Below are 27,788 nucleotides of genomic sequence, written 5' to 3'. Positions count from 1 at the left end.
AGATTAACGAGATGTACCACAAGGGAGTTAGTGTTGAGGGCATATGGGTGTTCAAGGTAGAGGAAGGGGTCAGCCACGAGGAAGTTCTCGCACTTGGTCTAGAGGTTAGCTATGCTCCAATCAGAGCTCCTGCCTAGAGTTAGAGTTGGAGTAATGAAATATTAAAATCTCAAGTTTCCTATGTTATTTTGACAAACTTTCTTTAGTTCTTATGTTGTATGTAGAATCTAATGGGAAGTTGTTGGGACACTAGAACTATTTATTTTTTGGTTCATCATCTCTAAGGACTATTTTGTGTTTGATTTTTTGTTTAACTATCTAATTTTGAGGAAGAATGTTAAAAATTGCCAATGGCAGGATTGAATTCTTCTATTATTTTTGTAATATTGTTTAATATCTACATAATATGAAATATCTAGCTATTCTATTTACCAAAAAAAAAAAAAGAAAAATATTCTTTTTCATTAAGGTAAACGGGTTTTACAGGGACCCAAAACCCAAAAGTTTTATAATAACAAGAAAATAAGCATTAAAGTCCATAACCAATAGCAAAAACTAAATAAACTTGGGCCAAGCCCACAAAAAAACCTACATAAAAAATATGATTAAGACCAGCAAAAACATATACCTAGTGATAAGAATGCACCAGGTCTGCATTCTTCTGAAAAAATTTCTTATTGATAGTCTCTAACTTGTCCATGATAAATGTGGATCTACCTTGCTCCTAGTATGGGTACATAGACTTGTCATAGTACGGGAATGAGATATTTGACCACCATCACCCTTCACTTTCTTTTTCTTCTTGGAATCCAAAGGAGTCACACTAGCAATGGGATCAACCTTGCAATCTGCAATCATATTATTGACCCTCATAAAAGCTTCCAAACTATTATTCATGGAAGCCTTGCTGATCTCAACCATATTTTTTAGACTTCCTTTGATTTCTTCAACACTCACCTCCAAATCCCATATTCTACTTTCATGATTCAATTTCAACTTATCCACGTCCACACTAACTTTTTGGGTCAATTAGAGGATTTTCTTAGTTTTATTGGGTCTAGGGTTGTCCTTAAAAGTATCTACAATACCATTTTTACCCTCTTTTAGAACTTCAATCTCCATGCCCATCTTCCAGAGATACTCCAACTGACTGCTGGCCACAAGGGAAATGCAATCATCCAAATTTGGGTCAATGATAACCCTCCCATGTTTCCTAGGATCAATGTCAATGGGGATTTTAATATTAATCTCTTATTCACTATCTATGTTGGCCCCCCACTTTCCAGATTTGGGCCTCCTTAATTTGGGTGAGACAAAGTCAACAGGATTGGTCTTCAGATTCTTGTATTTACTAGCAGCCCACCTAGGGTGTTTGTTGCGTCTACTACTACCTATCCGAGGGGTAATATTATGAATGTGGCCCTCACCAGTAGGTGGATAATAGTTAGGATTATTAGAAAAATCTTGATCCTGCCACTCCCTGGTAAGCCCGCTATCTCCCCTTCTAAAATTGTGTCATAGACCATGGGTACATTCAGTTTGGAAGAAGAAACATGGGGTTTCATAACAGGGGACACCTTGAATTCATGGGCCTTAGCATAATCCATATTGAGATGGATAAATCCCTCATGGAGGATTGGGTTATCCACATTCTTAGCATGTTTCTCCAGACTATTCTTTAAGGAAGAAAGAAGATAAAACTGAATGGAGAATTTCCTACTGTGCCTGAAGTGATTCAAAATGACAAGTGATAGGAAAAAATACTCACATACCAACCATCAAGAGTGATGTATCTCATGATAATCTCTACCAAATCGACTATTAACTATGATCCTTCTAGTTGTAGCCACCATTAACTATCTTCTGAACCCTATTCCTCTCCTTCTTCTTATTGAAGAAAGTGGATATAGCTTCATCTACAAATTTCCTTTATCTATAGAACTTCCTTCCCTCCATCTACAGGCCAGTAGTTTCAGTGATAAATTCTTCATCAATCCCAAATTCTTTGTCATAGACCTTAAGGATACCATTATCCCATCCACTCATAAATTCTTTAGTGGCGCTCAATGAATTCGCCTTCAACCTTTCCATATACGACATGAAGCCTCTGTCTGAAATCTTATTCCAAACTGTAAAATTTCTTTTCTAATTTTTGAAAAAGGTGGATTCCATCCTATTATTTTCACCCCCCATGAAATGCACAATTATGATAGAGCAAGAGAGCACACCTAGAACACTCAACGACAAACCTAACAGAAACAAATGAAGCCTCTATAATAGAAAGAATTGGGAGTCATGAAAAACTTCCACTAGAAATAATTATCCCAATGGAATTCAATCATTATGAATTAGTAATGAGTGGTTGATGAATTTGGCATCCCTTCTAGTCAAGTCACACATGTTTCTTGAGAAACTTTCCATTTTTGTCCACCGTTTAACCTCCACGTAATCCACCCAAATATTTTTTAGATAATTGGCGATGGATTTTATTTCCTGGTGCGTGTGCAAATCTTTAAAGTCATCCAGGTTGGCAATCATGATATGACATTATTTGATCAAATTCCTGATTGTCTAGCTTGGCTCCTAGTGTCTATTAATGCATTTGATTATGTTCATCAAATCACTTTCCAACCAAACATGGTTAAACCCTTCTCTAACTACCATCTGCAAACCAATGTAAGCTGCGTAAGCCTCAATGAAGTGGTTTGTCTGGGGGCCCAATGGGAGTGCCACCATTGAGACAAGCTTACCATTGTGATTCTTAGCAACTCCCCCACAAATAGTGGACCCAGGGTTAACCTTAGCCACCCTGTCAACATTAATTTTAATCCATCCGCTAGACAGAGGGATCCAAACAATATTACTTTTGGGTTGTCTTATCTTGGCAGTCAGAAGAGATGTCCCCATTTAAGTTCCATCTTTTGAGGATATCTAAATCCTACTACAAAATGTCAATCCAAGAGTCTCCTTTGTGGCAGGGGCAGGAGGATAATTTTTTTTCCTTAATACTGTTCTGAATTCTATGAGCCACAACAATAGGTGAGGCTTCCCTGTCCTTGAAGATCCTATTATTTCTTTCCTTCCACAGAGCCCAAGAAATGTGAGGTATCATGAAGCTCCAGAGAACCCTAAGAGAGGGATTCCCCGAGGGATAGACCCATTGGAACCAACACTCCCTAATATTACTTAGCCAAATCTATCATAACTCCCACAACTGAAAGAAAAAATCCCAGACTTCAGCAACAAAGGAGCAATGTAGGAGGAGGTGATTAGCATTCTCCACATTCTCTTTACATAGGAAACATCTTTTGGGGATAGCCATACCTCTTTTACAAATATTATCAATGGTCAAAAATTTCTCTATCATACAAAGCGAGGAAAAAATATTAATTTTGGGATCAGGACATTGTTCCAGGTACCAGACCAAAAGGAGGTTGGAGAAAGGGTCTTAGTGATGAGCTGAAAAGAATGAGCAATAGAGAAATCCCAAGAGGGTGAACCACTCCAGAAAACCTCATCATCAAGAGGGAATGAGGGAATATGAATCTGTGAGAGACACTCCTGAAAAGAAAAATATTGTTAATGCTATTATGAATCATCAAAAATAAATCCATCTCGAAAAAATTCCAAAGCTATAAATTTAGAGTTATAAAAATTGTAAAACTATAAATTTAGAGCTATTGTATTTAATTTTATTATCTTAAATACATCTATCTTGATAAAAAATTTAGCATTCCCTTTTAAAAGATTAGAGATCTATAATTCTATCTGTTTATTCACATCTATCTTTTTATAATTTTATTTTCAAGAAAAAATATTTAATATTTGTAATATTAATTATTCTAGAGGAATTTCTTTTCTCAATATTGACTAATAGTTTTTGAAGTAGCTTGATAAATTTTATAGTAAAATAATAGATTAACTTTGAATTTTTTAAATTTTTATTTTGTAAATTAGTTAACTAATTTTTAAATAATAAATGCTATTTGTACATGTATGTAAAAATTTATTATTTTTTCCTAGTTTTGCTAATTATTTAATTATTTTTAAGTTCTAAATATTTATTTTAATATGTTGTTAATTTTAATAATATTATTATTATTTTTTAAAATATTAATATTTAACATGTAAATAATTATCGAATCTAAAATAGAAGACTTTTTTTTTTAACTAACATAGTTAGGCCATTACACTATATTCTTCACCATCATTATAGAATGCTTAACATTAACAAGTGATCATATATCAAAATACCCATTAATCTTCCCATACTATCATAAAATAAATGATTGTGGCTATAGGATGAAATACTTAATCAAGGACACCCATAAATATCCTATCTAGTCAACTAAAGCTTGAAAACATAGGAAAGTTCATAAGTTGAATCAATATAAGAATAAACAATATCAAATTCTAAATTACAATATTGTTTGAGTTTACAAACCATCTGAGGCCAAGTATAATCCAAAATGCGTTGAAAGGTTCCTTAATCTATACTACCTCAAAATAAACATAGTTTTTTTATTATTTTCTTATTAATCTCTACATTCTTCATGTGCTTTAATTGTTCATTTAAGATTTTTTTTCTAAATAAATATTCATTGTTATCTTAATTAGTTTTGGTATACCTAATTTTTCCCACATGTTGTACAGGGTAGGATATTGAGGTCTACTTTAAGATCTACCTCATCATGTTGCTTCTTATTTGTCTAGACCAATGTCGATTCATCATCTTCATTAACTTATTCTAGACTATAGTATCACTAAAATCCTTCCTCCATAAAGATTTATTCCTTTTTTTCACGGTATTAGTGCCCTATCTAGTGATAACATTAGCATTCTTTGTTCCTATGTTTTCCTCCTTTTTTATCATCAACTCTTCTCTAGGGTTTTTCTCTTGTGAAGTGTCCAATACCCACACATCCATCCTATGAAAGCCTCTTACTCTTGATGGTGGTACTCTTCAGATGACCCTGACTCTTCTCTATAGCTTCTCATTCTCGGAAGGTTGGCTATTATCTTGGTTTGTGTAAAAAATCTTTTCTTTTTCACATGTCAATATTGTATACTCTCCTCCTCCATAAAAAGTGTATTTTAACCTTTATTCTAACCAATTCTTTGTTGCATAGTAGTTAATATTTCCATAGTTTTATATCTTGTTACAAGATAGGTTTTGATTGAGGGGCTGTGTCATTTTAAGATCATTTTTATTTTTTGATATATAAATGATATACTATTTAGACACTCCTCTTTGTTTAATGTTCGGTTATTTTATTCTTCATATCCTTCTCTTAATTTCCTTATGCTTAAATTAGATAATTTTTTCATCTACTTAGATCAGTTAACGATGAGTTTTTTCAAGAGTTTGTAGGAAATCCCTAAAACTATCATCTAATCTAACCATGATGTTAGTTAGACCTTTCATTAGGAGTTGTGGTAGGGTAGAAGCCATGTTGCTACTACTTTCCCCTCACAAGAAACTCCTTCTATCATAATCTTTAGAGACCTATTGTATCTGACTTACAAAACCTTTCATTTTATCAAATTGTGTGTTTATATTTTATATGTTGTCTTCTTCTCTGCTTCTACTTGTACTTGTCTTTTCTCTTTTTCTCTGTAGAACCCATAGTGTCATGCTTAGTAGCACCCTTATTGGTGTGCGCTGACCTTGATTTTATTATCGATATTCTTCTTCAATGGATTTCTTCCCTCTCCATTATTAGTTTGTCTCCTTTCATTTTTGTTAGGGATAGAAATAATGTCTACTCACCTTGTTTCATTTTTCTCCTTGATGTCTCTCAAATTATTGTTATTACCTTTTGCAATGGGTGTTTAAGATTTGTTCTTGTATTTCTCCTATATTGCATCCCATCATGGTTATTAATTTGGTATCTTCAACATTCTTATATTTTAATAGGTATTCTGAACCTTTTCCCCCTATCCACTTGACCTCCTCTCATAGGGTAGACATAAAAAAAAAAGATATTTTGTTATTTATATTCCATTTATTGTATTTTTTATCCAATAATAAGTTAAAATTTTAAATAATTTGTTATGTACAAAAACCCTAACATAACCTAACCATGGTCCCAACAATAAAGCCAATGTTAGTGAGAAATCTAAAGGAGATAGACCAAAGTTCTGTTCCTAAAGGATTTTCATAGTTGAATTCTAGTTACCCTAGACTAAGTCCTATTGAGGTAGTATATAGATTTATTCCAAATCAATTCTAAGTAAATAAACATAAAGAAAACGTAATATACATATTTATGATCAATAATTAGATATCTTTATATCCATATATCAACATATCAAGTACATTCCTTATATCTCCTTATATCTTATATCTTCTCTATTTACATTATCTAACTCGTCTATCTCTCTTCTATATAATCTAGTTAATAGATCTCTTATCTATACTTATATCTTGTGATAGATATGATACCCTTAGATAGTATCCCTAAATATTATTCTATATGCTAAGGTATACTTTTTATAATTGTGCTTCTGGGTTACATCCTTATATCTCTAGATTGTTGTATGTATCCACTTTTCTAGTCAACAAGTACCAATTGAAAAATAAGTTTGCATTTTAAAATGGAAAGAAATTTTGGTTTAGTAGTCCAATCCTAAATGAGAATCCTTTTTTGATGAAATGGGTACCCATTCCTAGTGAGATATTTTTGAAGCTCAAAACTTTCCCTAAAAGTAGACTCAACTTCTTGCACTTACCCAACTTGAACATATCATGTAGATATAACATTCTATTAAACCACATTTCTTTGAGGTATTTTGCAAAAAAAATGGCGTGCCTTGTCTATTCTTCTACATTTTTCATACATGTCTACAAGGGCACTTGAAAATAAATCTTTTCAAAATACTCTTTTTGTTATTGTTTGATAGATGCCATTCCATGTTTTAAAGATATATTTTTTGCACAAGCTATAAGGATGTTGCAAGGTATACTTTATTCTAAGGTATACTTTTTATAATTGTATTTCTGTATTACACCCTTATATCTCTAGATTGTTGTATGTATGTAGTTTTCTAGTCAACAAGTACCAATTGAAAAATAAGTTTGTATTTTAAAATAGAAAGAAATTATGGTTTAGGATTCCAATCCTAAATGATAATCCTTTTTTAATGAAATGGGTACCCATTCCTAGTGAGATATTTTTGAAGCTCAAAACTTTCCCTAAAAGTAGACTCAACTTCTTGCACTTACCCAAGTTGAACATATCATACAGATATAACATTCTATTAAACTACATTTCTTTGAGGCATTTTGCAAAAAAATCATTGTGCCTTGTCTATTCTTCTACATTTTTCATACATGTCTACGAATACACTTGCAAATAAATCTTTTCAAAATCCTCTTTTGTTATTGTTTGATAGATGTCATTCCATGTTTTAAAGATATATTTTTTGCACAACCTATAAGGATGTTGCAAAAGGTTTTCTAAGTATATTTTTGTCTTTCAATTATATTTTTCTAAATAGTAATTTGATGATTTGTTCATATTTATAAAAGTCAAATATTTTGAAATTTGATCTCTAAATACTTTTTATATCATTTTTTCTTTAAATTCAGATATGCTAATATTAGATAGATGAGTAGAATAGTAAAATATTATTAAACCTATATTAAATTTATATTAGATAGATTGAAATAAAAATATAATTTTACTAAGTACAAACACACCTAATGTTTAATCTTTGTGGTACAAACAAAATGGATGATACTAACATAGTATTATCATATGAGATTATTCTATAAACTTGAATTTAAAATTATTTTACATTTTAGTTTATTTTTCAAAGAATATGTCAAGTATTTTTTCCTTATGATCAAATGTTGAATGTCATGCTACTATTAGGACTTTCCGGCTTAAATATTCACAAATTATTTCCATCCACAAAATTTATGGCCATTTTCTTTAGCAAGTCAATTGCTTATTTTTAGAAGGTTTATAAGGTTGGGAGGATGGAGTCATATCATTCAAAAAAAATCTATGCTCATAAGTGCTAATAGAATAAAATTATATGCACTTCCTTCTTGTAGGAATCATATCTCGGGGTGTTTTTAATATGTTTGGACATTTCAAATGTGGAATTACACCTAATCCCATTCAAACATCATAGTAAAATAATAAAAATAAACAATTGAATCTATTATTCAATAATTTTATTTAATTATTGTATATTTAATAAAAGATAATTACAATATAAGTAGGTTTAATGAAGCTTAACATTTATCTATAAATCTAGAATCTAACAATACTCTTAACTAGAAGTTCTTGACAAAAAACTAACATTCATCCACCTACAACTCCTACAAGAACCATGAACATGATTCAATTATTTATTATTGTAGAAAATATTACCCTAGAGAAACTAACCAAAATAATTTTTAATTCAATTATTTATTATTCTAACAAAATATTAGAGTATAAAATTTGAAAAATACATCTTTTAATTATCAAAATTGAATTTTTTTTTACATACAATACAGTATTGATGATAGGAAACTTGTGAACAATTAGAAATTAATTTCATGTATATTCATAGAAAATGGAAGAAGATCAAATTTAATTGTTGTAGGGTTGAGTCTCATCCATTAACTAATTTAATTTATTCTCTTGCATTAGGGAATACATTTTTTATTCATCTACAATCCAAGAAAGAATGTTTACTCCATTGGGCTTCCATAAAAATTGATCATAATCATACCCTGAAATATAGATGACTTAATATTGATTTGTACCAATAAAAATGAAAAATATAAAATGTATTTACAAAATTATGTCAATGTCCTTGGTTCTTGTCCTTCAAGATGAGAGATAAGAAAACAAGCCAAATATCAAACAAACCCAAACTAAAGAATGCTTGAAATATTCCAAATAGGCTCAGGAATAGAAATGTTCATGGTGTGCAACCACTACTTCCTAATTGTCTCATTAGAGGTGAAAAGATTAAGAGAAATTAGTTCACAAATAGTTGAAGGTACCATCATCAAATTGAAACACTCTCTCATATCAAGCTCCCTTGATTTCTTAAATTGACATATTTCATTTGGAAACTCTTTCAAGCTCTCACATAGTGGAATGTATAGATACTCTAAATGTTGAACCTTTCTAATTGGTCCAAGAATCTATTCCAAACATTATTATGTCAATAAATTTTGAAGATAATTGTAGTTCGTAATAGACAAGGACAAAATGGACAGTATATTGTGGATACCAAGGGTTAACTCCTCCAAATCACATTTTAAGTTCAAGTTAAAATATAGTAGCTTAGTGAATCTGGATGTACTTTCAAATCCTTCACATAAGCTGAGAGATATCTTCTCTATTTTTTGTAGCAATTCAATGTTATATTTTCAACCAAGGGTTTGACTCAACCTCTTCAAGAGAACACTCTTGACTGAAGTGATTGACAATAAGATATATAGACCTTTCAATTTTTCCTTCTTTGTATTGTAATCAGATATCATCAAATACTTTATCTTTTTCGTGGATTTTAGAAATGGGGGAGGAAAGTATTCTGTCAAAGTGAAGAGTAACTATAGAGATTTTGTTTCAGGGAAATCCTTGTTATACTAGTCATTTTCCTCCATAGATCATGCATGTACTAATTACAAAGTAAATCCAATTAAAAAATTATGCACTAGTAATGACTACTAGTGCATAGAAACAAAATATATAGTAGTTATTGAGTTTCACAATAGAAGAACCTACAATATTAAACAACAAATGAAAGTCATACCTTCCAAAAATGAGAGCAACAAAGATGAATTCTATATTCCTCAAAAGAAAAGATTACATAATGAATATTGTAATGCATAATGGTATATTTTATAGAAAGCAAAAGGATTCTCTATGATAAATTTAGAAGAACTAAAGTAAAAGCATGAGTAGCTAAATAAATGTCTACTAAAGCTAAACTAAAGAACCACAAAGCAAACTTAAACCAAAAAACCATAACTCAAGTTTAAAAATCTCAAAAATTCCCCCCTTAAGTGAAACATAGCAGGACTTAAAAAACCTATAAATGCATGAGTGAGAGAATGGGTACCGACAATGAAAGGCCTGATGAGGTACCCATGTACAAAAATGAGGCCACTCAAAGTGGAGAAAAGGAGAAAAACTATGTTGGAAAAAACCCCTCTCCAAAAGTGAGAGATGCAATACATGAAAAAGATGGGAACTGCTAAAAGAAAGAAAGGCCTCATACAGATCCATAAAGGAAAAATTCCTTCACCCGAATCATCAAACACTATTGAAGGTAACTTGGGGATACCAAAGGTTTAGTGAAGATGTCTACAACCTACTCCTCAGTAAGTATGTAGTCCAAGGTAGGAAGACAATCCTAAATCAATTGTTCAATGAAGTGCACGTTGATCTCAATATTTTTAGTCCTCTAATGCTCCACTGGGCTGTGAGAAAAATGAATGACACTTTGATTGTCATGTCAAAAAATAGTGGAACCATTAGGAGGAAAACCAAACTTTTTGAACAACTAATGAAGCCATAAAATCTATTGGATACAAAGAATAATTGCTTGATACTCAGTATTATAATGCAATAGAAAGTTGCTTTTCGCATGACCATGCAATAAGACCGAAACCAAGACAAAATACAAAGTCAGCAATAGGATTTTGATCATCAACATCACTAGTCCAATTTGAGTCAGTGAAGCCAACAACCTAAGAGTCTCCTAATGTATATTGAATACTAAAGTGTGGCGAGTCCTAAGTATTCCACAAGATAAGTTTGTCAGCTTTCTAGTGACTCTCATGTGGATCATGAGAGAAATAAGAGACTAGACCAACCACAAAGGAAAGATCAAGATGAGTGTGTGTTAGGTACAAAATATTGCCAACCAACTGCCTATATAATGTAGCATCAACTAAAGGAGTAGAACAACTGGTAGAGAATATAACACTCGATTGAAATGGTGTGTGGGTAAGTTTGCAATCAAGCATGCCAAATATCCAAAGCATATCATAGCTGACAAATAGAAACCTCATCAGAAGACTAAATAACCTAAAGAGCAAGGAAGTAATCTAGAAGAACAATATTTGTCATGTCAAACTGCTCCATCATTGCTCTCTAAACACTTTGAATCGTGGAAGAAGAATGGCTTGTAAGAATCAAATCATACACATAAAATACCACTTTCAAAAGATCTCCCTACTATTGGTGAGTGTAAATAGTGGGACTGGACTGGCAACCTGAGAAATAAATAGATAGTACAAATGTGTCCATCATCTCATACCAAGCTCGAGGACCCTATTTAAGCCCATACAATGAATGGCATAATGTACACACAAGTGAAGTGTCCTCCACAAAATATTGTGGCTGTTACATATAGATCTCCTTACAAATATCACCATGCAAGAAGGAACTCTTCATGTCCATTTGATATATTGACTATCCCCGTGAAGCTACAATAGAAAGAACAAGACAAATAGAATCCATCTTAGCAATAGGAGCTAAGTTCTTAGAATATTTAATGCCCTCAACTTGTGAAAAGACCTTAGCAATAAGATGAGCCTTATAATTATCAATAAAACCATCTGCAACATACTTGTTACAATACACCCACTTGCATTGCATAACTTTTTTCCCTTATGAAAAGGAATAAGATCCCAAGTGTGAGTGTGATTCTTCATCAGTGAAGAATACTTCTCTGCCATAGCCATATCCCACTTAGGAATACCTACCACATCTAAAATCTTCAAAGGATTAGCCAAAGCTGCTTGACTAGCAAGAAAAATCCTAGAAATTTGTGAACGAGTGTGACAAGAAACTAAAGTTTCACCTGCCCAATCTCCAGCTACATCAATAGTATTATAGGCCCACTTGAGAAGTGGAGATGGAGGTGGTGGGCGCTGAACTGGAATATCATCTGCATCCTCATCATCTCAAGGCAAAGAATTCTCAAGAGATGAAAGAGTATGAAGTGATGGAGAAGCTGGTGCTAGAGGGTCTAGAAGAGGATAATGCTCATTGAATTGGACATCTCGTTGAAACAAGACCTCTCTAGAAATAGCATCAAACAACCTGCATGCTTTAACAATTGAAAGCTGAGTAGAGTCCACAATTGCAATCTATGAAGTGGTACAATCTGAAAGAGAGAGCACCAGAGTCAAGTATCTAACAATAGAATCTTAAATTAATGGGTTTGCTAGGCACCACTGTATGACTATCTATATCTACAGAAATACAAGACTTAAAAACAATATCAATATAGAAAGATAAGACTAATATAATAACTATTAAACAACTACTGCTGACTAAAGCAAGATTCCTTTTAATAAAAATGGAACGTAAAAGAAATAACTGAAAAGGAATGACTGGCTTACCATCCATCATTCATTTTCATTTCGTACAACCAAAGGAGTTGGTTGCAATCTCAGTCTTCTAAGAGCATTTTCTGGGGTAAGAAGGAACAACAAAGGCAAAAAAAAATTACATCATAATTTAGTCTATAAATTATTGCTCAAATACTATATCCGGGGCATAAAAAATTCAAACCGTCTAATGCTCTTGACTTGAAAGCCCCTAACTTTCTTTCCAATGAAAACAATACCCTCATATCCGAAAGTTATAATCTGACAAAGGAGTGAAAAGTAACAAGCTAAAGAGAAAAATATGGAAAGCATATACCTATCTGGGTACGTGTTGTACTGGAACTATGTTCAAATTCGACAATCGTTTCTTCAATGAATCTAACGCTGGTGATTCCTGGCACAGTTTGCCTCAGTCCATCGATCTGTGGTCTCTGCTTGGAACTGTTGTAGATCCCCTCAAGACAGAAATGAATTTTTTGAGCCATCTCAAATTACAGTTAGCTTCTGTCTGCCAAAAACCAGGAAGGTGAGAATTATGAGATCGATATAGTGTGCAGTTTTTACTGGACATGGCAGATGAAGTTCAAATACAGTGTAACTTATATTGGTTTGTCCCAGTGAGTATGAAAATGTATTGAAGTTTTCACAAGGACGTTAGGATCCTTTGATCTTGTGTCTCATGATGAGAGTTTAAAGGAATTTAATCATCAAGCCAATCCAAACTGAAGTATACTTCCACAATTTTCACTTTTTATTTTTTCTTTGGATATATAATACTTATGACCGAGTTCTATAGCATAGGCTTGTTTTATTTCTTATGTAAATTAATTTAGTAATGTAGTGTCTTATTTGATTGTTTGATTTCTTTTGGTGTGTAATTATGTGTAATCGTAAAATATAATGATTTTTAAAGATGTTGAAATGTAGGTTAGATGTTAATAATATATAATAAATTAACAATTACTGTTTTTTAATTCTTTAATCTTGTGAAAAGATTAATTTTCTTCACTTTCTGTATAAATTTTAAGAAGAATCTAGAATACACCAGAAAGTCTCAATGGATGAGATCGCATATAGAAATTCCTTCACCTATTGAAAATGTTAAACAACACCAACTTAAATGTCTCACACCATTATATGACAAAAAATATGCTAATCATAGATAATTTTAAAAAAAAAGAATACACCATAGTTATTGGCAAACAATATACTTTCAATGCATTTAAAAAGTAAATTTAATTATAAATTCATATTACAATGTTATTAAGTGCAAACATCATAATGTTTAAGCTCGATGGCATCCACAGCATTCCGCGATACTAAAGTAATTTAAACCATTTGAATTTTTTCTGTAGACTCTAATTTATAAGTTTTTATAATTTTGATTTTTTTTTTTGGAAAATTGTGTGAGAGAAATGTTTTCCTTATTAAGGAACGTTGAATGCCTTGTTTGTACTGCAATTGGATACACTTTAGCTTTTTCATGGATTTCAAAAATGGGATAAGAAAGTATTCTGTCGAAGTAAAGGGTAACAACAGTGCTTCTGCTTCGGAGAAATTCATATCATACCAGTCATTTTCCTCCAGACGGCCTGCATTTATTAATTACCAAGCAAATCCAATAAGTACTCGTTATATATGTGAAATTCATGCACATGCGAGCCAAGTTACCTGGAAAAGTGATGTAAACCTTATTCTAGTCAGAAAATCATTTTTGGAAATTCAATTCTTTTCTATAATTGGACATAAAAATAATGGCTAACATTACAAATAAATCTTTTTGATAGTTTTTGAATAACTCACCGGTGAGGATGCAGAGAATTTGAGCGTCAAATGCTCTACCTCTGAGCAACTCGCGTTTCCCCAGCAAACTACAGTTTTTCCTTTCTATGAACAACCTCTTGTTGTGGAGTATATTTTTCTGGTTTCCCAAATACGAGACCAAATTTTGCATTACATCACGCTGGGAGATATATAGCTCTGAAGCATTTCCATTTCTATATGGGATAGTTGAACTTCCTCTGTTAAGTGAAAGCATGTCAGCTTAGTGTTGAAAAACATGATTAAAAGAAATCAAATATATAAAAGCAATGGCAATTACCTTGGATTTCCAGTTAAACAAAACAGATTTTTGTCTCCAAGTTTTGATAAGATGGCAAAAGCATCACACTTTTGCAGCTTCTCGAAATAAACCCAGATGTCTAAAAGTGCATCAACACAGATTTTCCTGTCTACGGGAAACAATCCCAAGTCTAAGAGACATTCCTTGCTTATATCATCTGTGATAATGTGATCTATATTTTCTTTAATAAATCTTATTCGTTGCCCTCATCCAAGCCTTGTGCAATTCCATTTGCATACAGCTTCTACAAAAGGTTCAATTTCTTTCTAATATGACGCATACTGCTGCATAGTCCTTACAGTGTTTGTTTTCTGCGATTTCTTCTCTTTGCAAAGTTAACAGAACTGTCTTCTTTAAAGAAGAAATAAACACGGCAAATATTAATGTGACGCGGACTAACGTGGACTCACTGAAGTTGCAATGAAATAGGCATTCTTAGCGTGCACGCCAAGGAATCGGCATTCTCGTGGCAACGGTTTGATAAAATCCTCATTAATTGTTGTTGTAATTCAATTCCAAGACCTCTTTCTCATCAATTCTACGAGTGAACTGTATCTTCCTTATGCTTTCACTACAGGCTTCATGGAGTTTTTGAATAACTCACCGGTGAGAATGCAGAGAATTTGAGCGTCAAATGCTCGCACTACAGGCTTCATGGAATCTAACGCGAATACTTCATGACACCTTTATTAGTTTTATATGCTCTTTCGCATGAATTCGCATAGATGAATATTTCCTCAAAATGTATTCCTAGAAACAATTTCGTATTTTCTTTTTGCATTCCGAGCGACATCTGTTGAATTGGTAGAACAAATTAAAAGTGATTTCCGAGCGATATCTGTTGAATTGGTAGAACAAATTAATTAGTTTGCTTGATACTCAGCCTTTTCCATCCACGCACGTACGAATCTGGCTTCTCATTTCACGCGGTTTGTGTTATCTCACGCTTTGGAAAATATTTTTTAATATAATATAAGAACATTTCACGTGTTTTGTGTTATCTCACGGTTTGTGTGATCGCGTTTCGGGTCTTCTAGGTTAGCATTGCTAGCTTCACTTTCTAAGTGGGACCTTTTTTTTATTTAAAAAAAAAAAAACATGGGAAGGAGGTGTAAGTGTTTTGTCAATATAAAATTATATTTAAGTTATAATGTTCAGGAAATTTATAATCTATTGTTTATTTGATAAGGCAGTTCTATCATAACATACACTTTTGACTGATCAGGGAGCTCTAGTAATGGCATGCAAGTAGGAGAAATTGAAGTTCATGTCTAATTACTCCCAAAAGACATTGTGAGGTTTGTTGGAGAGCTAAAGGGGGAGGGTATGATTGGCACGGTGGATGATGGAGTTAATGATGAAGATGTGGAAATAACTATGGATGTGGAGGACTCTTCAGTAGCAACGAGATCTGTAGACGTAGCTATCGTATTTGACATAATAAAGATTGTTGGTGCTATGAAAATAGGGTGAAGATCAATAAGGACATTAAATGTTGCATTCTCCCTATTGAGGAAATATTTTGAATCACTGATATCTATTTTCTCCAACATGAGACAACCTTTCTAAGATGCATGCCTCTTTTAATGGATAACAACATAATTGTTTTAGAATGAAATAAAACATAACAAATGAATGATCCAACTGCATACAATTTTTAAAAATGAAACCTATTAAGACCATGGCAAGTGACTTACCTCAAGATTTTGCACAATCTTTATTGTGCTATTCACAATGTCAATGAGAAAATGATAGAGTTCTTAAGAAATATAAGAAACCATATCACAATAGAATTTTCTTAAATGAGACAACCAATGCCAATCTTTGTACAATTGATGCTTCAATATTTCCACTATAAACTAAAAATGGATCCGAGGAAAATATTTCAACTCCTTGATATTTGTTTTTCAAGCATGAGAGAACCTTCTTAAGATGCATGCCTTCATTTAATGGATAGCAATATGTTTTTTTAAGAATGAAATAGAACATAACAAGAAAATAATCTGGCCATATATAGATTTAAAAAAAAAAACTCATTAAGACCATGGAAAGTAACTTAACTCAAAATTTTGTACAAATTAGTGGAGACCCTCACCTCATTTCATAAAGATCAGATTGCAAGGATAGCCCATCACCTCATTCCTCTATTTATACACAAGTTAGTGGAGGCCTACCTAAAAAACTAAGGACTGGCTATTGAATGCGTACTACCATGAGAATGAAAAGGATAGCCACATATTACCTAAAATAAGCCTAATAAACCTTTGCAAGGTAAGCTACATTGGGTGTAAGAAAATACACAAAATTGATTATTAGCCCATCATTTTTTTTGTCACCAAACACAAGTGAAGAAAGATGACAATAATTTCTTAAAATCTTGGCTATGTACTAATAAAGTTTATATCCATTTAAGATAAATTTTATATTTTCTCTCTACATTAAAACTAGCCATAAACATTATCATAGATAAAGTTTATATCCATTTAAGATAAATTTTCTATTTTCTCTCTACATTACAAATAGCCATAAACATTATCATAGATTTTCTATCCTAAGAACTATATGTAACTTTCTCTAAATTTTTCAATATAGATTTTTAAAGTTATTTTATATATGATTTCCACACACATTGCTAACTATACCTTGAAAAACATTCACATTATAATCCTACTTGATAAAGATCAGGTTGCAAGGAGATCCTCTTTCCTCATTGCTTTTCTTGTAGATATGTTAATGAAGGCCTACTTGAAGAATTGAGGACTTTATCTTGTGCTACCATTACAAAAATATATTTAGCTACATATAACCTAAAATGAGCTTGTCGAGCCTTTGCAAGATAGGCCATATTGGGTGTAAACCCACAAATGAAAATATCATCAGCCCATCAAATTTTGTCTCCAAATACGAGTGGATGAACATGACAGTAATGCAAATACTGGACCCTATTTATGTCTTTTGATAAATCCCAACAATTACTTTTAATTTTTAAGAGCTGGTCAATTTTTTTCAAATAAATGTAAGCTTTAAATTCAAGAATTTAAATTTTGAAAAAATATCATCTAGATGACACTTTATGTTGCTATTTGAAACCATTAAACTTTAAAAACTAGAGCTCACCTTGCTTGATATAGGATTAGGTTAAATAATTGCTTGAACATTACATAGGTGGATGTGAAAACCAAGAAAAATGTATGGTTAATTTCAACCTAGGCTTTGAGTTTGCACTTTGCCAATTTGGACTAGTTGACCAAGTTTTTTTGTCAAATGGGTCAAACATTCATTAAAAGTATAGGTTATTCAATAAAGTGTAAATAAAACAATTTTTTTGTAGTTTTTGAAAAACCTCTATTGTTTTCCTAATAAACTCTCATTTTTTATTTTTTATTTATTTTTTAACTTCTTTCTCTAGAAATACTTTTCACTTATTCAAAACAAATGCAAAAAATGAACAGTTGAATAGGTGATCAACAAATTAGGTGATGGCTCTAGCATTGTTGGTTTTAAACCTTTTTACATTTCATTTAGTATTTTTCACTAATTTTCATAATGGATCTTAATCAATGAGAATCCAACATTTAACAATGAGGATAATGAGGCATCTAATGATTGTGACTATAGTTGTATGGAGGAGAATATGCATACAAAGGCTTCTATAGTTTGTAAGCAATCAAGATTAATGTTAGTTTCAAGGTTTATTTTTTGCTTTTAATTCTTAAGTTGTAATATTACTTTATTGACAACTTGATACTTATCTTGAATTTTAAATCAACTATCAACATTTAAAAATTACTTTTTTCATATCTTATGTTTGTTTTAATTTCCATGCATGATATTTCGCATGAAATAATAATAGCAGTTTCTCCCATATTTTTTATGAAATTCTAGCATCTTTTATTTGTTGGGTTTTTCTCATTCTTTTCTCGTTTTAAAACCAAGTGATTGAATTATTTATACTATCAATTTAATCAATTTATGCTTTGTAAATGGAAATATCATATGGTTATATTAGCTCATTAGGAGGTAGAAAATACAATGTTAGTAATTACAATTTTTTAAAGAAAATTGAAAGCTACAACAAAGTTTTTGATGAGGATATATGTACACGAATTACTCTATTCAATGACAAACAACTATGGTACAACAAGTTACAATACAATTACAAAAGCTAATGTTCTCCTACAGACATTCATGAATGTGAAAAATGAAACTCATTTTGAAAATGGTATGTGACTTACCTTAAGATTTTGTACAAATTATGCCTTGCTATCAACAATGCCAATGAGAAAATAATAGAGCTTACAGGATATTTAAGAAACCTTAGTGCAACATATTTTTTTTGAAAAGAAACAAAGAAAAAACAATCTTTGTATATTTGTTGCCTCAACCTATCCATGAGAACTTCAAAAATTGTACAAGATTATTATCCAAAGAGAAATGCAGAGGATGGCTAGCTCCACATTTGCTGAGCTTCTGCCAATAGAAACTTTTCAAAAATGATCAAGCAGGAACCATGGTTGGAATCCTCCCTAAACTACTTAGTTTGCATGGAAAAATCTGTCACAATTAAGTGGCTAGAACCTTGTGTGCCATAAGGCAATGCCCACTCAAAGGTTGGAAAACACATGGACCCCAACAAAATTCCCCAACTCTATTCCAGTTAGTGCTCCATGGGAGATCACAACACCTAAACAACATCCATCTTGGTGGATTTGGTAAACTCTCAGAACTCGATAATGTATTGCTTGGTGGAGTCACCTTCAATCCAAATAATTGCTATAAGTATTATAGATCTTTTCCTTCAAAGGGTTCTCTTTAAAAGGGTTGTATTTATAAATATAGGGGATCCAGATAAAAGAAGAAGTGATTCGGTAATAGAAGACATCAAAGCTAATATAGTTAGAGGGTGGTTATAAAAAAATGGGTTCACAAAGAAACCCCAAAATTGCTCTTCATGGAGGAAACACTGGCTTTCTAGAATGTGGGAAGAATGGATGAAGAAGTCATCATAAGGGTGACCTTTCCCGATGAAAAATTGGCTTGGGCCAAGATTGCAAAAATCAAGAGGTAGTCTCTAATAGGTAAGGTTTGGAACCTCACCCCTGGCATTGATGCTCTAACTTCATGGATTCAATCTATTTGGTTTAGGTTTGTGCACGTATTTTATATTGACATGGGGGGTTTCATTGTGATCTTCTCTAATAAGTCATCTTGAGACTTAGCACATAAGATTAAGACCAATTGTTTTGAAGGGAATGGTCTTTTTACTCAAGCTTGGTCCCCTAACTTCAACCTGTCATTGTCCTAGATTAGTTTAATATCTTTTTGGTTTACATTCCCATTTCTTCCCCTTGAATATAAAGACTTGGATATTATTCAAACGTTGGCCAAACATATTGACAATTTTCTTGAGTATGATACTTGGCCATTAAATCATACAAAATTTCTTGTTCATGTCTATGTTGATGGATTTGTCCAAACCTTTCCCTAAGGAACTTCATATCCAATTGAATTCTAGGAGGTGGTCTCAGTTGATCATTTAGGAAGCCCCCCATATGGTGGATGAAAATGTTATTTTGTTAGGGCATTTAACTTCTCTATGTATGTCTCCTAGAGAGGGGGAACTTAAGGTATGTAATGATCCAACATCAAACCCTTACCTTTTCTCCCTGGTAAGAAAGAAGGATTGTCTGTTGTTCCCAAACATCACCCTCTCAGAATGTTCTAGAGAAGATTGTAAATTTCCCATGAGCCATCACATCTCCTCTTCTCAATATGATTCTTTCTTCCAATCACATACTCCTCAAGTATTAAGATTAAATTTTAGAGCTTCATGACTAAGGTCAATAGTTCCACTTCTATACTAATTAGTTTCATAAGAATTAGTGATATAAGGGGTTTTCCTTATAGTTGATCTCTAAATTCCTTTCTCAAAAAATGGGATTGTTTACTGGTAACACCTCATTGCATAGGCTACTTGATTTCCCTAAGTAATCAAGTAAGTTGCACACTTCTACTAAGAATTTATTCTCCCTATTTGGGATCAACAAGGGAGTAGGAAAAATTCCATTTCTACCTCCCCTCTTGGGTAGTAGGTCAATTCATTCTACTATTGTATTGGATTCTTCTAGTCCTAATACATTAGGTCAAAAAATTGAAGCCTTCAGAGGCCCCTTTCTTGCTGGAAAATTTGACACCTTAATTCAAGAAATGCTTTTCAAAGTATACATGGAAGAGGAAACTATAATTACATATGAAATAGCCCAAGAAAAGGTCTCTCTTGTGAATTTAGATATTTTTAGTCCAGATGGGTTTCAAGATGATAATGCTACTTTAAACAATCAATTTAATCTTACAAATTGTGAAGTTGGAGATACCCTACCAAATAATAATCCTCTTGAGGTAGGGATGGCAACTGAAGAGGAAATTTTTCTAGAAATTTTTCTTGATAATTATGTGTACAACCACCCCTTTAAGAATTCTATCCTCCAAATAGACTTAGTAGTATCTAAAACACCTTGTATGTAGAAATCAAAAGATAAAAAGGGTAACAAACTAAATCTGCTAAAGACAGAGGATGAGGTAAGAGAAGACATCCAAACAACTCTAGATGACAAAATGAGACTGTGGAGAAGATGTAATTCTCAATGTTGCCTATGAAGATAATTCCATGGAATGTTACGAGCTTAAATGCCCCTAAAAAATTCCATCTTATCAAGTCTCAAATTGATTCTTGTTGGGTGGATTTTATTCTACTTTAGGAAACCAAATTTTCTAAAGATGATGAATTGTATGCCTTTTCTTCATGGAAACAATGGGGCTATGTGGCCTCTCCTTCATGAGGTGCCTCAGGAGGACTAACTATTTCATGAAATACAAAGAGAATTAAAGTTCATAAATTTTAGGCCAAGGAAACTTTTATTCATGTCAAAGTCACCTTCTACAACTATTCCTTCCACCTCCTAAATGTTTATGGGCCAAGCTCAATAGTGGAAAAAAATATATTTAGGAGTCTTTATCAATAGTCCTTGCTCCCTTCCTTGAGGAGCCATTAATTTAGGGGGGATGGATTTTAATGCTATTCTCTCAGTAAGGGATAAAATAGGGGTTATATTCCCTCCTTTTCCAGTAATGTAGGATTTTAATGATTTTGTCTAACAATGATCTTAAAGATTGGATTTCCATTATTGGCAATGTAGCCTAGACAAATAGAATGAGAAATGTTTTTCATATAGTTGAGAGATTGGATAGGTTACTTTTTAATCGGGTATGGTTATCCAAATTTATCTCTTATTCATCTCATATTTTGCCTCTCTCTGGGTCAGATCATTTTTCTATTCAATAGGATTTGGCTTTTGCTTCTCATAATAGAAAACTTAACTCATCATTTAAATTCCAAAATATGTGGTTTCAAGACCCTTCTTTCTTCCCCTTGCTTCAACAATGGTAGGAAAGTGTCCTATTTGTCCAAGGATCTAGGATATTTTAACTCAACAAGAAGATTCTACATGTTAAGGTAGCTATAAGGCTATGGAACAAAAGGATGTTCAAAAATATTTTTATGTATAAAGCTAACATTGAGGAGTAGCTAAAGTTAGTCGATGATGAAATTATAAATAATGGTATTAATGATTCCTCTTATACTCACCAAAGGAATCTTCAGTTGCAGCTTGAGGAAATCCTTAAGAGGAAAGAAATTCTTTGGAGGCAAAAATTGAGGGAGCTTTGGTTTAAAGGATACAGGAATAAAAAAAATCATTCTATGTCTAGCATGAGAAAGGATAGTAATGCTATCTTCCAAATTTAAAATTCCATAGGTGATACCTTGATTGATATAGATAAAATACAAGAAGAAGCAACCCAATTCTTCTCCAACCTCTTCTCAGCTCTACTAGACAATCAGCTAGATAATTGTAAGAAATTATTGGAGTTCATTCCTAAGTTTCTTCCACAATAGGAAAAGAAATAATTTCTCAAGCCCTTCACATGAGAGGAAATAAAAAAAGGACATTTCTTCCATGAATAAAGAACCAATACTGGATCAATTTTTACCTATTTTTTTCTTTTAAATGTTTCACTTTGTGGATCGATATATTTGGAAAGTAGTGGGAGAATCTAGGCATAATGGAAACATCCTCAAGAAATGTGATACCACTCTTATTTCTCTCATCCCCAAACTACACTCCCTAGTTTCTTTTACAGATTTTAGGCCCATCTCCCTCTGCAACACTATATACAAATTTTTTGCAAAGACTATTTCTCTAAGATTAGAAAAACTAATTCCTAAATTCATATTGGAGTAGCAAGGAGGTTTTGTCCCACATAAGGATAATTTTGAGGGGTGCCTTATTTCCCATGAAATCCTTCATTTTGTGAATCAAGTTAAATCTAAAGCAATGATTCTTAAATTAGATATGATGAAAGCTTATGATAGGGTAAACTGGTGATTTTTAGAGCAAGTGATGTTAAGATTTAGGTTCTCAAAACTTTGACCAAATGGATTCTCTCATTTATTTTAGGAGGAAATTTTTTAGTAATTGTCAATGGAAGTCCATGTTTCTTTTTCTCTTCTACTCAAAGAATTCAGTAAGGAGATCCTCTATCCTCTTTTCTATTTATTATTTTAGTAGAAGATCTAAGTAGATCAATATCAGAACACCATTAAAAGGTTTATGGAAACAAATTACCCTACCCCATATGTAGGTTGCTTCTACACATATTTTATTTGAAGATGATACATTACTTTTTAGGGAGGCTTCATTGAGGGAAGCTAAAATTATCAAGCAAGTTGTAGATAATTATTGTGACATTTTAGGTGAGAAGATCAATGCCTCCAAATATAATATTTTTTTCCTTAAACTATTCCTCTTTTCTTTGGCGAAGATAACTAACTTGATAGGATTCAATTTGGATGATCTCCCATGCAAATACTTAGGTATATCTTTATTTGTGTGGATGAAAAAGAGAATGTTTTGGTCAAGTATCTCTTCCTCTATCTAAAATATAATTTAATCATGGGAAAATTTTGGGCTCTCACTAGCTAGTCATATTCTCATGATTAAGTCTGTTTTGGCCGAAATTATGAACTACATTATGTAAGTGTTGTATATTCTAAAAAGTATCTTAAACATAGTTGAATCTACCATCAAGAACTTTCTCTAGAATTTTCCCAATTAAAAGAAAGATAATACTTGCCTACTTTCTCTCCATTGATGATTTTAATTAGTGTGTTTATGCAATAAGCTCAATTGGTTTGATCCTCTCAAATCTACCCTCACATTAGTTTTTAAAGCTTGGCCAAATTTGTTCTAGTATTCCTTTTTTTCTATAGTATGGCAAGTGGCTCTAGATATAATCATTTTGAAATATTTGGTGGGAAAGGAACTGCGTGATATTTAGAAAGGAGGGAAACTCAATTAGCCATGTGTTCATTAATATAGAGAGCTCTATCTCAAAAGCAGTTAATACAGTTTACACTATGAAACCCAAGAGCTTGGATTCTTGCTTTACGTTATGGGATGCTTCAGTCTTCAAAGTATGGGTAAGAATCATACTCCCTTTTATGGGAATCCTCATCCAAAACTTAGTAGGAAAGAGGAGAATAAAATATTTAGAATGGGATCCTTTGGACTATCTTGTTTGGAAATTTAATTTTGACGGAGCAGCTAAAGGGAACCCAAGTTGTTTTGGGGTTGTTTTTTTATTCAAAAATTTAGAGGTGAAGTTTTGGAGGCAGGAGTAGCTAGAATTTTAGATGGAAAAATATTGTTGTTGAAGCCTCTACATTAGTCCATGGCCTACATCTAGCTTATCAGTTGAGAATAAAAAACTTAATAATGGAATGAGATTCAATAAATGTAATATCAACATTTAAAAAAATTGAAACCCCAAGATGGCAAGTTTAGTGTGTTCTCCGAGGATCTTGGAAAATTCTTCGAAAGCTTGAGGATTTCATTATTAAACATTGCTTCACATAAAAAAATTGACTTGCAAATGCATTAGAAAACAAATCACATGACATTAAGAAAGGAGTGATCTGATTTAATAAAGTTCAAATCCACATAGATGGGGTTGTAGCACCCATTTCTTTGAATGAAGCTATTTATTAACTAGCGTTGACATATGTTGGCTTTTTGTACTCCCATTTTCATGGTGGGTTTTCTGTTAGCATATAGGTTGTATTTTTTTGATTTGTAGGATACCTAACCTGGAAATTATGATGCACAATTAAAGGGTCAAGTCTATATGTCAAATGAAGTTTGTTCATTATATGTCATGATGTCCTTGTGAGGTTTTCTCCTTGGCTATATAACAAAACTCAAGCATGAAAGGTGTCATATCAAGGGCCATGTCTCATGCTCTATAGGTTCTTGATAGCCCATGTTTTCATCTTAAGCCAAGTGTATGTGTTGGAATTGATAAGGGAATAATTACCTTTCATGGGATACTAGCAGATCGGATAGTAGTGGGATCTCCATAGCACCCAATTTATCCTCGATGGACACTTCATATTCCTCACTCATGTGAATTTAAGTACACTTCTAATGTCAACACATGTTGTGGATTGTGTGCAAAGAGTGTGTTGGGGATTTTTAGGAAAGAAAGGTGCCACTTTTGGCTCCATCTTCTCTATAGAAAATGTTGTTTCCTCTTTTGTGCTCATCATGGAATACAATCCCCTCAACTGAAGAATCTTTGTCTCCATCTTTGCATGAGCCTTATTACTCCATTGGTAAAAGGTAATAAAGATGTTGAATTCATTGTGACATTCCCCTATTTGTATCTCAATTATTCTATATGTTGTCTCTAGATGTTATGTTGTACATTTGCTATTTTTCATAAATGTGCCTTATGTTATCTAATTGGGGAAAATGTGAAGCTTTGAGATCTCTTTATGGTCTCTTCTATGTTGAATCAAAAAAATATTTGCTTGTTATCTCTCTTGTGCTTTTCTTCCATTATGTTCCTAATTCCACTACCTATGGGGAATTAGGTTAATTCATTAGAAATATTCAAGATGTACATTATTTATCATAAAGAGCATACTAACACCATTGTTAGTGGATCCATTATGTTATTTTTATTATATGTTTTGTGACCATTATTCTTTGAATTTTTCTTTCTTGGGGGCATCTCATTGTGGTAATGTACTTTCTTTTAAATGCATGCTACCTTAAAATAGTTGCTCTCAATAAGGCATATGCAATTTCTTTAACATGTGGGCATACACTCTACTCAATGTTACACTTTATGAACATACCATGGCATGTTTTTGATACTTGAGTTACTAAATAAACTGAATCTTTTGTTTTGTAATTTGGTATTTTTCTTTGTCATGACTCATAGTAAGTGAATCTTACTAGGCTAGTGTAGTCATGCTATTTCTTTCCCTATCATATGTTGTCCCATTTATCTTGATATTAGAGCAGTAAGATCCTAAAGTCCCTAAGGGCTTGGTGCGTCTTGTCTCTTTCATATCTTGGTGAGAGTTTTTTAATGCAACTTTGTACATTACCATTACTATGCTTAGTCTCATACTCCCACTAAACTGGGAGCTAAATATAGCTTTGTAAATTATACTCACATACAATTTTGTCCTCACCAAGACCTTACTTTGGTGCTTCGGCTTCTAATGCCTGATAACTATGATAATTTCGCTCACACCTTCTATTAGACTTAAATTTTCATCATTTTCACTATCTCCTCCCTCATGCTAGAATCCTATTTTTTTATGATCAAGGTGTTGGGTGCGTTGGTCCTAAATCAAACCATGTCGCTTGGTGCCCTTGTCCTTAGGACCCAAATTTGGGCCCTACAATATTTATCTGAAATGAGTGATAAATTTGATTGTGTGTCGACCCACTTCAGAAATTTAATTTGTTTTTTAGGTAGTCGAGTATAAAAGAAGACCTACCCCTCTCAATTGAAACCTAAATGAAATCATGATATCAATTACATTCAAGAAAAATCAAGTGAGAAATAAATTAAATATTCATCAAGCATTGGAGTAGGAGTGAAGTCAAGTTCAAGTATTGAAGATGGCATCCATGATCAATGTTTTATGAAGACATTCTACATGAAGCCCTAAAACCTTTATGTGAAGGTCAGACAAAACATCATCATGATATACATTGCAATTTCAAACATTACATTGTTGATATAGTTTTTCCCTCAAATGGAACGTATTTTGTTATAGTCTTTCATTATATTTATCATTTCAATTTCATGGCAAATTCTAAAATTAGGGTTTGACCTAAGGAAAACCCCTATTCTACACCTATTTCCTCCCTTTCTATATACAAGGAATAGGTGCAAGAGCTATGCTTGGGAATTCTGACAAATTCGACAATGACATACAGGTTCAAATTCTGACAAAGCAAAATTCAAAGGACTAGGGTAGATCTGTACTACTTGGTGCCAAAAAATCAAGACAAACTTTTGGAGCAGTATCTAAACATCTTCTTTTACCTAGATCTCAGATTGTGGCTCTGTGGGGATATCTATAGTAGTTTGTTTGTGATGATTTACTTCAATTATCCATTATTTTGCCCTAATTTAAAATTATCAATCCATTTCAACCTTTAGAAAGTAGAAAACCCTAACCAAGGCAAATTTAATTCTAAGTTTAGCCCTTTCCTAATTTGGATTGAGGCTAGAACTATTAGGTTCACTCCTTTTTCAAATTATTTTTGTTAATTTGGATTACTAGTGGTTTTATTATTTGAGTTAAAATCCTAATTCCAATTTACACCATTACACAACTACATTAAAAAAACTTGTTGGAATTTTTATGTATTGAGCACTACAACTAGGTGAGATATTATGTATGAAGTTAGTTTAATATCTAGATTCATGGAATCACTTAAGAATTCGCATTGGCAAATTGGATAAATAATATTGAGATACGTTGCACGAACTACAGATTATGGAATATTATGTTCCACAATGAATGATTTTATGTTTATTTGATATACATATAATGACTTTGTAGGGAAAACAAACGATAAAAAAAGCACATCTCGATATGCATTTCTCCTTCGAACAAGAATCATGAAATGGGCATCAAAGAAATAACCTTTAGTGATAATTTCATTTGCAAAAGAAAAAAATGTTGTGTGAACATTAGCTGCATGTCAAACAATGTGGATGTGAAGAGTTTTGAAGGAGTAAATGCATGAACAAAAGGAACCAACAACAATCTATTGTGATGATAAGTCTACTATTGCATTATGAAAGAATCATTTCCTTCATTAAAGGACCAAGTACATTGATGCTAGATATCCCTTTATTCAAGAATTAGTAAATGATGGGGAA

Source organism: Cryptomeria japonica, chromosome 4 (assembly GCF_030272615.1).
Source record: "Cryptomeria japonica chromosome 4, Sugi_1.0, whole genome shotgun sequence".
NCBI lineage: Eukaryota > Viridiplantae > Streptophyta > Pinopsida > Cupressales > Cupressaceae > Cryptomeria > Cryptomeria japonica.
The sequence above is the reverse complement of the archived record's forward strand: the minus strand, read 5'-3'. Positions refer to the sequence as shown.